Consider the following 18,496-nt stretch of genomic DNA (forward strand, 5'->3'; position numbering starts at 1 on the left):
AGAAATGGTTTTCCTGTCTGAATCCCAGCCAGGCCTGTTTTGAGGACTACCTGCGAACAGCTCGGAGAGAGTCTTGGTGGAAAAAATTCCCACAGTTTGAGCCCTGGCTGGGGATTGAAAGCTGGGCAAGGATTAAATCCGGTTTTCTCAAATCTTAGGAAGTCCTGGGGTATATAAGAAAGAGAGAGGATATAAACACTAGCATCTCCTGCTGCTTTTAGCTGGCTTTTCCGAAGGACATGAGTGACAGATGAACTCAACTCCCCCGTGTTTCTGGGAAGCGAGAGCTGAAGTCCACGCAGCTCCTCTGGAAATCCCCCCATGTGATTCCTGCCTTTCACCCCCGGAAACCAGATTAATTTCTTCATGTGTGCCTGGCTTCAGGCTTCCCAGCACTTAGTTCATTTTCCCTTTTGTCTGCGTAGCAAATGCAGGCAAGCTCACCTCTCTGGGAAGGATGGAAAAGTTGGTCTTGTTGCCCAATAAAACCAGGTCACCTTCAGACTTACTCCCAAACCTCCTGCCTATAGTCTGACAATGAAAGTTAAGTCTTGTTATAAACCCAGTCAGCCCTATGGAGGCGGGTAGTTGTTGCTGGCTTTCCCACTGGAAAATATCACCGATGGATGAAAATCTCAGAGGTTTCAGGCATTTGGCTCTGGTAGGGTACCAAGCACGCAAAATCATTTATTGTGCTAAGTCCAACCTAAGCAAAGTAAATTGCAGCTGCCACAATTAATATTTGAAGCCACAGATAGGAAGGAAAAAAACAACAGTTCAGACCTAAGCAGTGAGTGTCTGAACCTGAAAATCACCCACCATTCAGCCTTCAAGAGCACTTTTGAAGCTGCCTGTAGAGAAAGTAATTAAAGAGATGAAAGATACAGTGACTGATAGTAATAAATCACGTGTGGCTGTCTTTGCCCTCTCAGCAAACATAAATCACTTTTGCCTTTAAAATGTGGCAACAAGCATTCTTCCCAGATTGCTTTGAATTTATTAGACAAGGTCATTAGAAATGTATTAGGGCAAAATCTGAATTTATTAACTGAGTTACTTAATAGCTTAATTGTTCAGTTAGTGATGGGTATGCACTCTGCCTAGTTTTTGGGTGAGAAGGAAGGCAGGCAGCCAGGAATGCGGGTTACCAGGCAGGAGGTGCTGCTGTCCCCAAAGGCAGATGGCTGGGGTCACCCATCGGTGGAGCTGGCATGGGAACAGGGGTGCAGCCTCTAGTGGGAGCACAGCGTGTCTGAGATGGTTTCTAATTAGCATCAGGCAGGTGTGTTTGTCTCCCTGGTAATTGGCTTAAAGTTGGCTGGGGTATCTTTTGAGAAGGAAACTTGCAGCAGAGCTTGCAGCTGGGCTGGACCAGAGCTTGTTTTAGGCTTTTTGTGTGTGTGCTAACTTGGGAGGGCCATTGGGAAGATGGGGGGGGTCAGGCAATCTCACCTCTGCTCTTGCTCTGTTCTCTGCTGGGACCAGCCAGCACCATCCCTGCACCACACAGAGCTGTCTGCTACAGATTGACGGGTTTGAATTCAGATGAATTTTTGTGTATGCATGCAGGAGGCTCTTACAGCCTTGAGCTTTGAGATGCTAAGGCTGAAACTGCTCTGCAAGGATCCTTCTTCCTTGCACTGCCAGGCTCGTGTCCCCGCTTGCAGGACATGACGTGCTCTGCAGCACTGCCCTTCCCAGCAGGGACCATGTCAGGAGAGGCATTTCTTGAAGCAGCCAAACCCAACAGACTCATTTGCACATGTGCTCCTCTTCCTCTGGGACGGGATGAGGGAGGAACCACACAGCAGGTCTGAGTCATGGGCGCTGGTGTCATGTCCGAGGGTTTGGTTTCACAGACCACCGAAGGGCAGACACCACAGCTGCTGCGAGAGCTGGGACAAGCTTACGTGGTGCTGCTGGGGCAGGGTGCGCAGCACCCAGAAACGCTCATCACCTACATCTTCTGCTCTCTCTTTTAGCTTAGTCAAACATGGCTTTGCACACATTCAGCAGGCAAAGCCTCTGCTGAACCCATCAGCATCTTCCTGTGGCTCAGGAGATACACAAGCAAAGAATTCCAGTGGGGACTTGTTTCTCCTGGGATATTCAGTTCCATAAAACAACAGCATTTGCTTTGTTTTTCTCCATTTCCAGGTAGAATTCAGTCTCTTTATCTCCACGCATGTTCTGCCTGCCCAGAAGCCAAGTACCCTGGGAGTTAGTATAAGACAAGACTAGTAGATAACTCTTGTTGAAATCAATGGGTATTTTGCTTTGTAGCAGAATTCGTGATTAGACTTCCAAATTTTTCACCATGGCATGTTTTCTCTTTCTCCCTGACGATGGGTAGCTCCAGAGTAAGGAAGAAGGTAAGAAGAGAAAACATGAATTTAATGACTGCAATGACAAACTTTATTACAGCAACTTTATGGGGGGAAAATGTCTCACAATCTTCGCTGCATAACAATGTCCCGACAGACATGATGTCATTGCATCTTAAAAGGTGTTTGAGTTGGAAAATCTTTTCAGTAGTGCTTTTAGGGGCTGTTTAAATGATTAATAAGGTTTACACGTGTGATTTATTATCTCAAAACAAAAATGTACAGTAGGTATAAAATGTATTTGAAAGGGATGACTGTGTTTATTAATGTTACAGGTGTTATATTGCCAGACGTTATCAAAATAAATACGCTTAACTGTAAGATAAAATTTGACCAAATGCTACATTTTTCTATATCTGTATATATGTGCCCTCATTTGTGTTAGAAGGAAGAAGCAGCTGGACAGAATATTATTTTGGACTTTGTATCATGAAATAACACAAACATGAGGTTTCACATGTTTTCCCTGCTCAATAGAGTTACACCTACAGTATATGTGGTGTGGATTTTGATTAAGTGCACCCATTAAAGTTATTTAGTGGTGTTTATTATTGCACATCTGAGAACACTTACCTAAGGGACAATACCTATCTTTCCTCCAAATGGGGCTTGTTGAATTTAAGCTCTTACCCCCTGTTCCACAGGCAAAGGGTCGGCTGCTGGAGGTGAGAGCAGCACAGGATTGACACCAACGTTGAACACAGACAGCTGTTTTCAGCCTTCCAGTGGTTTCTCTGTGAAACTCCTCTTTCCCACGCATCATGTCTATCCGCAGGTAAAGCTATCATTTCAGCAAAATCTTTCTGAGCCAGAGCCCTTATTTTTGTATTGAAAATTCAAGGAAAGACTGAAACTGCCCTTTTGTTTTTCCAGTGGAAGATTTGCTTATGGGGAAGTTTTCAGTGGTGAAATGGATTTGCTTGAACACAGCTTATTTTGCGGATCTCTGAATTGCAGGAAATCAGTTGAGATTATTAGAAATTATAAGACTTTGGACCTTCTCATGCACTGGTCGCGCGATGGCTCCTTGCTTTCTTATTAACTCTCTGAAGGTTGCCAATGCCCATGCAGATATTCCCGTGCTCTGTTCCAACACTGGCTGGTCCCTGTCACCAGCCCAAGGGGCTCTGTAGAGCTGTGATCCCCAATAGCCGATGGCTAAGGAGTGCCCAGGCTGGGCTGTGGCATCCTAAACCACAGGCTGACTTCAGGAACCTTGGACGTCACTTCCCCAAGATTCTTTTCCTACTATATGAAACAAGGATTTCCCTGACCTGATGGCACTGAGATTAAGGGTCTAGGTGAGAAGTCTGGTTTCTTCCCCAGGATTTATTTTCTTTGTGCTCTCTCAGAGGACACCAGGATGCCTCCAAGCTTGGTGCCCTGGGAAGGGCTGCTCCCAGCCCTGCTCCCAGCTCAGAGCTCATGACCACTAAGCATGTCCATGGCATCTGCCCCTGTGCAGAGTAATTCCTAAAAATGAAAGTTGCCAGAGAAGCAGAGGCTCTAAAAGAGGTTGGATTTCTTTATCTGGAAGTGTTCGCTTCCAAAACTTTCAGCTTCCAGCCCTTGTGCACAAACACCAAGCAGACAGTTTCCTGCATCTTGGAGGGCTGTGGTCCCCTCCTGCTGCCCCATAGCTGCTCTACCCTACACCACAGACTCTGCTAATATTGCCAACAATGCAATTTTGGCATCTCTTGGCATTCCTAACTTTTATTAAAATAAGCCCAAATGAAAATTGCATTCTGCCACTTCTGGGGTTTCCATGGAGCAGATCTAATTATCTTTCTTTAATAGCACTAATTTGCAGACTCGCAGCCCTGGCCATTCAGCCCACTCCTCCACGTTCCCTTTATCCCCTGCACTGCCCCAGCCTCTCGGGCTGGATGGGATTTAACACGGTCTGACGGTTTGTGAAACCACTTTGACTTCTTGCCCTCAATTCGCTCGTGCTACCTGAGCTCCCCGACCTGTTGACAGAGGAGCTTTCCTTTGTCTTTGCAAATTGACACAGCTGCACACTTCGCAAATAGACTCAGATGTTGAGCTTTGGGCTGAATGGATCCTCCAGATTAGTGCGGGGGAGAATTAGTTTTAAAAACGCTAAGCTGGAGCCAGCCACAGGAGAATGGAGTGAAGCTCTTTATCAGGATTCACTGCCATAGAAAGGGGCTCCCCACTCACACAGCGATATTTACTTCCCTTTGGGGAGGACATTCCTGGAGCCGATAGCTCATCATGACCCTGTACCACAGCCGCCCGGAGTTAATTAGCCTACTGGATAACGGGGAGATTCACCCGGAGATTACACGCGGTGATCTCTCACCACACACGCTGTTTGCTGAGTGGTTTGGGGCTCTTGGCGAGCACAAAAGCACAAATGCAAGCAGAAGAAAATCTGGCATGGGAGGGGGGATTGCTGCCATGATGTTCAGCAGAGTTACAGGCAGGGGCCAAGGCTGAGCCCCCCAGGATCCCCAGGGTGCTGCTCCCCCATCCTCATGACAAGCACAGATGTGGGGCACACAAACCCTCGCAAGGCTCTTTTTGCAAATGGCTTGGAAAGTCAGTCACAGAGGTAAATTTGACAAAACTGGAGCAACAGGGTAGAAAAGTGACAGTCGCTTCTGCCTTGCATTGAAGCCAGGGCGTGAGCAGGGAGAAAGCGAGGGTCCCAGGCTGCGCAGCCCCCGCCGCCGGGCTTGGGGAGACATCTGCCTGCCCTGCTTTGTCTGGAGGCAAGGGGACAAGATTGGCATTGGAGACAATTAACGTTGAACAACTTGTTAATGATTTTATAGCAGGTTAAATAAAATGCCTCAAATAAAACTACAGGAGACCTTCTATAACTCTACATGGCTGTAAATATGTATTAACTTAATTACTATCAGCAATTACAGCTCAGTTTGGGAGCAGTTAAAGTGGGTGCACACAAAAAGGGATTATTATCCTTAGAAAATGAGCGTGAAGATAAAAGGGATTTATTTCACATTAGCTAACGAGCAGGGGCAGAGGTGCAGAAATGGCATCCCCCTCTGCTTTACAGTGCTCATGAAGGGGATGGGGTCCAGCCAGGCTCAGTGTCCCAGGGCCAGTGTGTGCCCAGTGAGGGGTGGCACTTCCAGGAGGGTGGAAGGGAAGGGCCTGGCACCAAGTGAACTGCCGGTGCCTCCAAGGGGACATGTGCCCACCAGAGTTACAGCCTCATGCTCATTTACTTCACCCTCAGCTGGATGTTGCTGGCCTCATTTTCTCCCTGGGTCTACAAGCTTGTATTGCTTGCAGCTGCAAGATCTGGTTGGACTTGTTTAGGGTGGAAGGTCTGGATCTCACAGACATCATATTTTGCCCAGAAATGCCTAAACTGAGACCAGGAAGAGCTAGAAAATCATCTCTCCTCTGAATAAGCATCTGTGTCTCTTTTTTCCTGGCTTGCTATAGTGTTTTCTAACCCTACCCCTTGAAGATAAATGCCTGGTTTCTGTTAAATGTACCCCAATTTCCTCTCCTGGTTTTGGATCTTGTTACAAGACTCTCTGCGAAGTTCAGTATTTGTTTTGTTTCTTCTGTTCGTGCCTTTTAGATGTATAACTAAATGCTGTTTTTTCAGGTTGCACAGAATACGTTGAGCTCTACAAGCCTCGCTCTAGAATGCTCATTTCTGCCTTCAAATATTTTTTGTGATTCTCTTGGTACTCGCCTGTGTTTCAGCACACTGTGAGCATCCAAAGATGGTAAGTACTTTCCCAGGACTGCTCTCTCCTTGCAGTCCCAGAACCTCCAAGGTGTTTAGCCACAGTAGCATCACTCTGTTGGAGCCAAATCCTTCCAAGAACCAGAAAGTCTTCAGTCTTCACCCTGAGCCCTCTCCTTGCCTCAACTCCCCATCTCTAGCATGTAGCATTGTCTTAAATATTTATCCCCCGCTCTCACTGGCATGCTTGAAAGCTGAATTCATAATTAAATATTAGCTCCTCTTTAAAGGCCAGTTGTTAGTCAAAGGCATTGGAATACTTTGCCCTCTGCATCTGTTTCTGGCAAGCTGATGCCCTGAATAAACTAAGCAGAGCCTGCTAGTGGTGGTCAATGATGCACAGAGCATTTCCTCAGCGCATCCCCTGGTATCTGCCCTGCTGCCTGTGGCAAATGCGGACTCCTGCTCCACAACCCAGACCTGGGTTTCAGAACCCCCTTGGACAGCATTGCTGGGGTCTCCAGGGTATCCTGGACTAAGCCTGAAACTGCTCCTGTTCTTTGAAGATGCAAAGTGCCCTTGCTGACAATCCCCAGCCTTTGAGACCGCAGAACAGAGCTGGAAACCTGGTGAGATAAAGCTACTTTGTGATCATCAGTGCCTTTGTTATGCACCGAGGCTGCCAACACAATTGCAATATCCCTTATCAAGTGCTTAGCCCAACCTGCCTGGGAAAGCCTTGGGAGGTGAGGGACATGGCTGACAGACCATTCCGTAGCCCTGAAAATGGAAAACCTAAAACCAAGCAAGCCCCAAGAATATATAGAATATATAGAATATTAATTTTGCACTATAGAATATGACTTTTGCACCTATCATCTGCTTTTGCTTCCTGATCTACATCTTCTACCCCAAGCTCGGTTCACGTTTGCTCAGCACTTCTGCTTATCCTGATGTTAATTATTCCTGGAAATGGCAACCTCTCTCCAAGGTTACTGTCACCATCTCTGCTAAGAAACCCAGGAGCCCAGGTCTGGTCTCTGGAGTGATGTTTGGAGCAGTAGCTACATCTGACTGCAATGGTATTTCATTCTGAGCAAAAAAAAAAGGACCCTTCAACTTGTTTTCTCCCCCCCCCACCCCTCTCCTGGAGGAGATATTTGCCAAGACTCACAGATGGGATCATTTACAGTTTCCTTTTGAGCTGCCTTGGCCCTTTCAGGTTTTGTTTATCTGAGCTGGGCTCTCAAACAGAGGAGGGTGGGATGGAGAAGGCCTCTCTGCCGTATTCCGATTTGGACTGAGGTTGCTCAAGTTCCCCATCTGACAGAAGATGATTGATGAGAGCAATGCTGGCTGTAAAACTGGCAGGGTTTGGAGACCCAGCAACTCTGCTCTTTGCAGGGCCTTAAATCCCAGTTGTCAGAGCAATCCGGGGAATGGCATCCCGGGGTAATTACACACCAACAACAGGAAAAGCCATTGGAAATAGCAGGCACTCCGGAGCTGGTTGCAGTGGGACAGCTAGAGGGGATTTTGGGGTTTTTTTTTGTTTGCTTTGTGAAAACACGAACACATGGTCTTGAGCTGAGACTGAAACATGCTTACAAAAAGCAGGGTCTAGAGAGGATGGGATGATGTGCAGCCTGGAAAGCTGCTGGAAGAGCCTGGGAGCTCCACAGAGAGGAGGAAGTCATTGCTACATGCAAAATCTTCGGAAGTTATCCCCGTGGCAATGGGCGAAATACACACTTGTTAAGAGCAGTAGCTCTTGATCAATGAAACCAGTAGTGACAGCACTGGTACCCCCGATGGCCAGAGCTCCCTGCAGCCTCCTGTCCTGCAAACAGCTCTCATTGTACAAGTGTCAGCCTCAGTTTCCCCAAAACAAGGCTTGGAGGAAAAGGCCTCCAGGAGAGGAGGAGATCCCTGTTCAACTCTTCGGCCCTGGCAATGAGGATGGGAGGCATGGGGGAATGCCACTGCAGATGAGCCAGGATGGTGGTATGACTTGATCAGCAAAGGTCTTCAGGGGATGCTTACAGGAAAGCTTAACTTTGGTCTGGCACATGTGCTAGGAGTTGCTTTCAGCCAAAAAGATTCAGCAGCGTCTTTTGTCAAGCCTTATTTGAGTACGGTTGTGCTCCCAAGCCACCAAGGGGTTGAAAGGTGTGCAAGGGCTGTACGAGATGGGGGTGCCTGTGCCCACACTGATAGCTACTGTATTGTGTACTGGGTCACCAGTTTCTCCAGATGGAGAGTGGCTGACATGGACTGGCACTGTTTTCCATTGCTGCTGCTGAACAGACCTGTCCTGGTGTTAGACTTGCTGAGCTACAGGCTGCATGACCTGGGTTCAGTCTCCAAGAGCTTTATTCAAAGCTGTAAACACCCTGAAGCCTTTAGACTGGAGATTTAACAAAACCAGGAGAGCTGAGCTGAAAGAAAGCAGCCAGGGGTGAAGCAAGGCCCTAAACTAGATGCACTTAGAGTAGCTGTTCCAGTTAGACAGGATGATTCCATGGGTCTGGGATGAGAAGGAGGGGATTTCCCCTCCCTCTGCCTGTGCTGCTGGTTTAAATCCAACCACAACTGAGCAGTAAATAAGAGTTACTGCCTGGCAGCTGCCAGGTGACCTGTGTGCAGTCAGTGAGTGCTGGCCACACAGCCCTGCAGACATCAGCAGCGGAGGAAATCTGGATTGGAAAGTATATTTTCTTTGGGAATGTGCTCTTGTTTGGGTGAGCCCTGCAGTGCTCCCTGCACCCCAGCACTGCAGAGGCATCCCGGGATGCAGTGATGCCACACACCAGCACTGCAGAGGCATCCCAGGATGCAGTGATGCTGCATCCCAGCACTGCAGAGGCATCCTGGGATGCAGTGATGCCACACACCAGCACTGCAGAGGCATCCCGGGATGTAGTTCTGCCATCCAGCACAACAGCAAGTGTTTGCACGTCTGCTCAGCAGTCAGGATACATGGGGCCAGCGGCAGAGCAGCATCAGTGGGACTGCGCAACTGAAAGAGCTGTGGTTAAAAGGGAACCTTGCAACACTGCTGAGCAATCTGTAATCAGCAAAAGAGTGGTGGTGCTGTGGCTGGTCATAACTGCTTTGGTGGCAGTTGGGTTTCTCCTGTGAGGCAGAGTAAATGTTTCAATACAGGGAGGATGGTAAATATCTGACAGTTCCCTGGTGTCTCGCAGACCTGAACGACAGAGGGGGATTTGAGGAGATATTCGAAGGGCAGAGCAGATTTTTTATAAGGAACTTCCTCTCCTGGACAGATGGGACAAAAGGGGACAAAGCCAAGCAAAAACACATGGCTGCTTATTTACCACTTATATTCAGGAGAGCTGAGCCATACACACCTCCCACTGTGCCGAGGCTGCACAAACACATGAGGAGACTCAGGTCCTGCCCCAGAGCTTCCAGTCTAAGATGAGGAATTAAAACAAAACAAAACAAAACCCACAAACCACCAAACTCAGAGGAGTAGCAGCTTTGAAATCTCTCTGCAGATCTCCATCTGGTAAAAGAAGTGCAGACAGGGGCATGTTCTCTCCACATCAGCTGCACAGCGAGAGCGGCTTAGATGAACTCTCCTGGCTGGTAATAAAATGATTTTACATATGTAGGAAGCAGGATGTGCAAAGCCCAGGAGTCTGATCTTGTTTCTGAGATCAAACAGAGTCTTATTGTACAGGGGTGTGGAGCTGATGTAACTGTCTAGTGTGCCGGACACAATCGCCGTGGTTACGCAGCTGGACCGGAATAAAGCAAGTCTGTATCTGAACTCATTAATTTTTACAACCAACTGAACTGTTCTGCCTTTTTCTTTTGCCTTTTCGGTGGCAGAGGACCGTCGTGCTGCAGCAGAGGGGCTCTCCCCCCAGCCAACAACCCCCTGCTTGCGGTGCAGCCAGCCGGGGCTGGCACGGCATGGGGGCAGCCAGACCTGTGCTACCCCCCCAGTCCAGCCGCCCACCGTGTCCCTGGGGATGCTCAGCCAGCTGCACGGGTCTGTTCCTGAGACAGGCCAGGAGCTGGAGGGGATTAGAGATGAAAACTCAGGCTTAACATGAGCGGAGCTGTTGCTCTGCCAGCTACAGGTTATGTCAATGTTTCCATTAGAAACCCCCGTTTGTGAGGTTTATGGCTTGGCTGTGAAAGTGCCCTCCAGGCCGGGCTCTGGTAAGCCGGGGAAACCCGCGGTTTTCTGCTGAAATATTCAATAGAGCTGCTTCCACGCTTGCACATTGCTTCTCACTGACATGCAAATCAAGAGGGCTTATCCAGTAAGCCATGCGGACGGCAGGACTCGACATGCAGCGCTGGGAGCCCCATGAGCCCCGTGTGAACAGCCCCTGCCTGCCTGCAGGGACAGAGCTGCATCCCCAGTGCAGGCAGGGCAGGCAGGGCTGCCTGGCCAACACTCACACCATGGGATCCCAGGCTGCCAGGCGATGCTGCAGTGCAAAGGATGAGTTGAGTTTATGAAGAGGTACACCAAAGATGCAGCACCAAAGCGAGGGACCAAAGTCACTGGTGAGCTGTGGCAAGGTGAAGGGTGTGGGACTGGGACTCCTAGTCGGTTCTGGTCACTAGCCCAGGACTAGGATGCTTCTCTGCAATAACCATCGCTGTGCTCCAATAGTGGCCCTCCCCAGGAGCGCAGCCAAGAGCAGAGCATCCTGGCCTGGGTGCCTGGGATGCAGCTGTGGCCAGGACCAGCACCTGGCAGAACTGGAGGCTGGTCAGGCTACTCTGGCTGGCAGTGGGCTGAGCCTGGGGCTGACCCTGACCCAGCTGCTTGCTCCCAGGAGGAGCTGCCTGGTCATGGGACAAACACGCAGCCAGGCTTCTTCCCTTCATCCCACCCCGTACCACTCCTGGGAAGCTGCTGTTGACACATATGCATTTGCCTGTTTTAAGGAGCTGCCAAGAACACTTGCAGGCTGGGATTTTGCTGTGAGTAGGACCTCCTCTGGCAGACAAAACTACTTTCTTCCCTTGCTCTTTCCATCTGGAAGGTTGGAAAAGTGGAAAGAGATGGATGCCAGCAAGCCCCTGGGCATGGTACTTGGCCTCCCAACAGCACAGCACCCATCTTCCCTTGCAGAGGAGCACACACATCCCCCTGCCCAGCTGTGAGCATCCCTAGCCCCTTGCAGAGGTGTTGTAGATAGGCAGCTCCCCCTGCCCCAGGCTTCATGTTTCCCTCACCTCCCCCAGCACAGCTGATGGTCCCAAGACTCAGACATTGCCAAAATCTTCCATAAAAGACAACCCCCTCTCCTGCTGAGGTAATTCGTGCCATCATCTCAACAAGAAGACAACCCCTGCAAAGAGCTCAATTGAGCAAAATACATTGAATGATTTACATCTCCCCCCTGACCCAAACCCATCTGAGCCCCACAGAGTCCCTCCTGAAGCATATAGTGCATTTTAGCATAGTGTCTCATTTTAGCGTATGGTCACATCCCCAGGCAGGCAGGAGCGGTGCAGCTGGGGTGGGCAGTGGGGGGAGAGGTCAGGGAGCAGCTTCTGGCCCCAGATTGGAAACCCATGCTCTGGGTTTCCATCCTCAACCATCCCATCCGATCGGGATCTTCGCTAGGGCTCTGCTCTGCTGCCCCTCCATGCCCACACCTCTCCAGACTGCAGACTCCTCCACTCACCCCACAACCAACGAGGAGAGGGAAAAAAATGAGCAAAAATAAAACACAACTAACTCCTTGCTGTTTTTCTGCTGCTTTTCCAGTATACTTGAGTTACCATGGTTAGTTTTCCAGTGTTCTCCTTGACCCCTGCAGCTTTCCCTTATGAGTTAGTGTCCTGGAATGTCTCTTTATGAGGTGCCTAGAGAAGTAAAGCTGACCTGATGCCAGTGCCCCCACACTGAGGACTTTATTAGTTTTTTAATTTTCTGTCTGGGTGCTCTCACTTGCCTCAAACTTTCCACAGCCGCCAGGATTTATTAACGAAGGAGGTTCGTTTGTGTCTTGCCTCCCGCCTCTTCCCCTGCTCAGTGAATTGGTGGTGTTGCTTTGCCAGTTGCTATTTTTAGTGTCTTTTTTGGGGGTTTCGGGAGATCTGATGGAAGATTTTACTTGTGTATTTTGCTTAGCAGATTCTGCTCAAGCAAAATGTTCCACCAGACCTCCTGAAAACCCCAAAAAAAGCCCGAAAGAAATACGAGGCCCAGAGAAGGGAGCAACAGTGATGGGACCATCCTGATGGAAACACAGGACATAACAAGTGGAGCCCAACCAAGGAGACAGCACTGGGACCAGGAAAGCCAAAAACAGCTGCATTGTTGCTGCCAGGATGCAAATCCCAAGAACTAAGGATAAAATCATTTTGGTTTCCCCAAAATGCTTAAATGCTTAAATGTAGAGGTGGGAGGAAGTATTCTTGTCTCCCACGCTGCGAAGCCCCATGACACCGAGCCGGAGGCTGAGGAGGAGAAGGAGGCTGAGGAGAAAGACGCTGAGGGGTGATGAAGGACATGCAGAGATGTGCTGCATGAGCAGGAGAGGAGGATGAGCAAGGCTGAAGAAGCAGAAAGACCCCACAATGTAAACATGCAGAGACAAAAGGATGTGGAGAGGGGGGAGAAGGGACAAACTTTAAAGGCAAGAGGAAAAACAGCCTAATATTTGTTTGTCCATAAAGTAAGTCTCCACAGCAATGACGTGCTTCACAATATATTTTCCAAAACAAGCACAGCCGCACGGCACGCAGGCAGGGCTGCCGGAGAGGGACGTGCCGCCTGCCTGAGCATCACAGCTCGCACCAGGGGCTGCCAGCCCGGTACAGGACCACCAGCAAGGGATGGGGAGGGGATGCCACCTGGGGGACACAGGGCAGCCCCAACACATGCCCAGGGGGGTGGCAGTAGGGTCATTTCTGTGCCGCACTGGAGGAGGTGGAAGGAGTAGGTGGATTTTTACAGCTGTGTCTGGAGTCAGAACATCTCAGGCTCAGGCAGGTGTGAGATGCACCAGCCCAACCGGGGTTAGGCAGGTGAGGAAAAAGGACATGCTGCCCAAAAATGCTGAGCCCCAAAGTGGCTGAGGGTGAAATGAAGTGCTGAATGAGCTGGCAATGCCACTCAGACTAGCAGCAGCCCCAGGTGAGCAGCTTGCAGCAGGACAGACCCCGTCACACCTGGTATGTGGCTCTGGGCTTATGGGGCATCTTGAATTAATTACTGAGCAAGCAGCATCTCCTGGGTGGGTGCCAGCAACAGCAGTGGCTGTGTGTTACAGCTTGGGAAAGTCCTGCATGGACCACACAGGTGGCGTATCACGGCCCCAGGAGGTGCAGGGGGTTCCCCACAGCATCCTGCCCCAGAGGATGGGCAACCACCAGAAGGGGCCTTATCCTGAGCCCTGGGCTCCATAAGCAGACTTCCCCCAGCCACCTCCTGCCTGCAGTTCCACAGTGTGAGCTTTGCTGCTGCCTGACCCCAAAATATCTCAGCAGCAGTGTCGAGCACCTCTCACAGAGCTCAAGCTTAGAATAATGTCACTGCAAATAATTTGGCTTCAACCTGCAGGGACATAAATTCCATTATTTTGATGTCAGCTGCACAATTTGTTCCTGTAACAAGGTGTTTTAACCTTGCTTCATATTCATTGTTCTGCCCGCTTTGATTTTACTGTAAATGACTGAATTTGCTTTTGATGTGGTGCCAGTGGCCCATAAATCTTGACACTTGCTGCAAGAAAGGAAAAAGCCCTCCATGCTGTTTGGTTTGCAGAGGGTGGTGGCAGGGGGGACTGCCAGGGCACTGGGAGGGTCCATGCAGGGATCCAGCACCACCAGGTTCGGCTCTGAGCATCCACCTGATTTCTCCAGGCAGGGAAAGAGTCTGTAAGAGGGGAGAAGGCAGTGGGGAGGAGGAGTTGCATTTCTCTTGCAAACCATTAGCTGCGAGCCAGCTTCATTCAGAGATTCACGGTGCCTTTGAGGACCCAGCCGGCACTTCAAGCTTGCAAGAAAACCCCAGACCAAGCACGATTTGTGTGGTTTGAGGTTTCATCCCAAGCTGCTTTTAAGTGTTTCAGTTCCCAGCACCTCTTCCAGAGTGTGCTGGAGGTGAAAAGGGGCAATAAAACCACTCCCCACAAAACCCACACTTAACTGAACATTTCCAAGCCTGGCAGCACTTGGGGAACAGAACCTTCCATTACTGCCATCACCCAAATTCCTCCTAACCCCAGCGGCAGTCAGATCAGACTCCTGTTTTCCAGCCAGTAATGCTGCCTAGGTTTTGTTCTTCAGCTGTCTGCTTCTGCCCAGACTGCCTGGTAGTGCAGCCTGGTGAATTTTGGAGGTATTCCCTGCAGGACACCCTGTTCCCTGGAGCCCGCCTGCCCTGGAAGTGTGAGTCCCCTGCCCGCATCCGGCAGGGATTGAGGCGCCGGCCCCAGCGCTCGCGCCAGGGTGAGGGTCAGACTTGTGACCGGGAGGAAGCCATGGCCCAGCCGTCACCGAACAATTGTCGGAAAGGGGCCATGGCCTTGGCCAGCGTCCTGGGGATGGGGACGGCTGCCTGCCAGCAAGGGCAGGGACCGTGGCGCCACCACAGGGGACAGACCCGGTACTGCCCCAGTTGCATACCAGCCAGATGCCTTACCCTGGTGCTGCCCCACACACATGGGCTCCTTCAAAGGGAAAGGCTGTAGCTCCTTCCCCAGGTTCCAGCAGAGCAGTGTGGGAGCACAGGCAGTTAGGGTGGTGCGCAGTGCACAGCGCCTCATATGCATGGCATAGTGTATGGTGCATGGTGCAGAGCTAACTGTGGGGTGCACAGTATTTAGTGCCCAGCATGCATGGTGTGGTGCAGAGCACATGGTGCACAGTGCATGGTATGCACAGTGCGGTGCACGGTGTGTGGTGCAGTGTGCAGTGCAGGGTGTGCACGGTGTGGTGCACAGTGTGTGCTGCGGTGTAGGGTGTGCACAGTGTTGTGCATGGTGCATGGTGCACGGTGTTGTGCAGGGTGTGCACAGCATGGTGCATGGTGCGTGGTGCACAGCGTGCAGTGCAGGGTGCGCCCGGCGTGGTGCCCAGTGCGTGCTGCGCAGCGTGCGAGGCACTGTGCAGGCAGAGGGATGTGCAGCCTGCAGCGTGCTGACCTCTAGCTGCCTCCGGCCCTGAACAGGGGCCAGGAAGGGAAGTGCTGCCGGTCCCGCTGCTTTCATCGCAGATCTGGAGTGCCGAAGCCTGCCCAGATCCTAATCAGTGTGGGAAAGCAACGGCAGGGCCTGCTCTCGCCCCGGCCTGATGGAGATGCCTTTTATTTCCATAAACTTTATCGCAGCCCACAGCCCCTGATAAACCACCATAAATAAACGGAGGGGAGCGTGGCGGCCAGCCAGGGCCGCTGGCAGACACACGCTTTCGCTGCCGCCCCGCTCCCAGGGGGACGCCCCGTCACACGCCAACTTTCAAAGCTTTCCTTTTATTCCCCCGTCACAGCCCGGCGCAGGGAAACCACATGGCCTGGATGTTGGGGACCAGCCGGGCAGCCAGCGCCCGCCAGCAAATTCCTGCCCTGCTCCAGCCTCCCACAGTGACCCTGGCCCCTCGGCAAGCCGGGGTCCTGCTCCCAGCACTTGTGGGGCCATGGGGCCTCAGGATGGGGCCGGCCCCCACCCCAGGACTGGGGGAGGACAGTTTTTGGATGGTCACATCCTCTCTAGGGGTGTGGAGGGGTCGCGTCCCACCGGAGGGCTGAACCTGCAGCAGGTCTCAGTGCCTCCCCTGCACAGGCTTCTCTGTTATTGAACTGGAGAATTGCTGGGGTTTGCCACAAATTAACAGTTTGGCCTGCTTTTCTTTTTTTCTTTCTTGCCTTTTTTTTTTTTTTCCTTCGCTAAGAAGTGTGGGTTTTGTTTAAAAAGGTTTACATTCTTCTGGGAGCACAGAAAAACAGGGCCTGGGGGGTTGTTTCCATGCTGGCTCCAAAGACTGACAAAGACAAAAATTAACCCTTTTCCATTTCTGTTTGTAGTTGCTGTGGGTGAAAAGCATCCCTGCCCAGGCTGGCAGCTGCCCCGCAGCTCCCGCCAATTCCCAGCCACAAGATGCCCAGCTTTTCTGCAGCCTTCTCTCCCCTTCAGCATCCTCCTACTGCTGCAGGCAGGGGCTGGGGGGAGACACATTTGCTTGTGTTTCATTTTGCACCGTGGGTTATGGCAGATAATATTAAGCTGTACCTTATCCCAGCATTTGCAGAAAGCAGATTGCTGCAGCTGGGTGCCAGGTTTTTGCTCCTACGCGTGCCTTTCCTCGCTGCAGCGGGACGAGCTGCCTGGGACCGGCACAGGAGGGTGTTGGTTACTGCTGGTTTATTCACTGCCATTTGTAAGGGAGGCCGCCCAGCTGGTGCTGACAGTTTCTAAAGCTAACCCGACCTGATTTAATACAGAAATGGCTCAGACCACAGCACTGTGAATTAAAGGTATATAAATTGCATGCCATGTCACGTGTGCCAGAGCTTTGGCCAAGTGCAGCTAGTCCAGTCTGCTCCAACCAAGATGCGGTGGTGACTGACACCTGCATTTGCCCAGGCACTGCGGGTCTGCGCGAGAACATCTGTCTGCCTTTGCCTGGTCAGCACTATCTCCCAGGGCTCCCTCCACAGCTCCAGGGCTGCAGCAAATGTGGCGGCAGGCAGCAGTCCAGGGGACATCATCCCCTGCCCACGTCCCTTCTCACAGGGACACACCACAGCACGCTTTTCCCCCCTCCTTCAGCCTCCTCCCAGCTTTTCATCCCATTTCTCCAGTTTGCCACAATCCTCTTTCTGTCTGCGGCCCCAGCCCTGCATGGCATGCAAATGTAATAAATACGCTCTCTGTTTCTCCGCACTGCCTGTTAATGGGAGCGCTCAACAGCGATTTTCCAGCCCCACAGTGAGCCATTGAAAGCTGCTCTTGCAATACCACCCTCCGACTCGCTCCGTACCCATCCGGCAGCACCCTGCCTGGCGCCACTCCCCCACCACCCCACAGGCAGGGCAAGCAGAGCACCCCGCGCCTGCCCGCAGCTCCATCCCACAGCCAGCGCCGCTCCAGCTGTTGTACCCTGCTGCTGAGGGAAATTAACTTGGCCTGATGTGTCTCATTCTTGACAAAGCCATGTCAGATATTACTCATCTCTGTGCTGACTTCCAGATGCTCACAAAACTGCCTGAGATTATTCACGTTAGCATTTTTCTGGGATGAGAGGGTGCGATGTTTGGGCTGTAGCCCCCCATGCTTCCTTTTTCCCTAGGGTAGATGGGTACTGTGGTTGCCGGTCTCGGGGTATCAGAGCAGCATCTTCCTAGTGCCCTCACAAGTACCCACCGAGGGCTCTGAGATCCCAGCAAGAAGTTTGATCCTGGTTTGATCCTAGGATGAATCAGGCCCAGCCAGTCTGAAAACACTAAACACGCCATGTGACATTTTATAGTAAAAGATGTTGAGGGCTGGTTTCTCGTATTTCCAAGCTACTTTTGTGTCTGATAAGGAAGCCTGTTGTGGAGGGACTGAACCCTCCACTGTTACAAATGAGAACTACTTTATTTTCCAGGCTCACCAGAAGTTTACAAAAACAAACACACTGACTTTCTGCAACAGTTTCCACTCTTGGAAGAACATGTCCTTCTGTCAACAGGAATGCTTTCCTGTTGGATGTTCCAGTCACGCTCTGTATAATCTTTCAGGCGAGGATCTCTAGATGCTCTGCTCCTCCTTGTGTAATATCTTGGCTCTGGGTCTTGGCTCTGTGAAAAGTAAAGTAGTTTGAAGGCTCTTGGGGGCTTGGAGGATCAGGCTCATGGGACAGCAATGGAAAACATCCAGAATGAAGACTATATTTATGAGACTCCTTAGGAGGGACACTCCAAGGCCTCTGGTTTCTCACCTAGGAGTCCTTTTGAGGAGCTGGACAGCACGGTGTGCTGGTGCCCTGGCAGTGACGGTGCTCCTGAGGTCGTGTCCACAGCATGAGCCACCTCCACGTCTCCACGCTGGCTCCTGAGGGACTTCGACTCCTTCTGGAGGATTCCAGTCATGAGACAAGCCAAGGCCCATCTCTGGTGTTCTGCCAGTCCAAGATCCTTCAGGGACACTCCAATGGGACATGGCATTGGCCAAGGAGTGTCCTTGAACTTTCGTCCGTGGGGTTTTGTTCTATAAGGTGCTGGTAATGAGAAAACCCTCTCCGTGCCCTTCCCCCATTTCAAAGCATCCTTTATAAAAATAAAGTGCCCAAAATAGCCCTAGACAGTGCTTGACATTTGCCAGACAGCTGCTCTTGAGAGTGCTACAAAGGTTATGGATTGGTCTCTGCTTCTCTCCTCCTCCCACCCCACCACCGCCTGCATGAACCTTGGAGCAGGGCCAGTTTTCAT

General features: G+C 51.0%; 1 long non-coding RNA gene across 2 annotated transcripts in view; it reads left to right on the forward strand.

Annotated features, from left to right (window-relative positions):
* LOC110361818 (uncharacterized) overlaps positions 1-9,898 on the forward strand; it is a 35,679-nt gene extending 25,781 nt beyond the window's left edge. For both annotated transcript variants that reach the window (XR_002418634.2, XR_010474627.1), the window contains exons 5-6: positions 3,029-3,159; positions 5,998-9,898. This is a non-coding gene — a long non-coding RNA (uncharacterized LOC110361818). The remainder of the gene's footprint in view (positions 1-3,028; positions 3,160-5,997) is intronic.
* Positions 9,899-18,496: the final 8,598 nt, after the last annotated feature.

Source organism: Columba livia, chromosome 9, assembly GCF_036013475.1.
Source record: "Columba livia isolate bColLiv1 breed racing homer chromosome 9, bColLiv1.pat.W.v2, whole genome shotgun sequence".
Lineage (NCBI taxonomy): Eukaryota > Metazoa > Chordata > Aves > Columbiformes > Columbidae > Columba > Columba livia.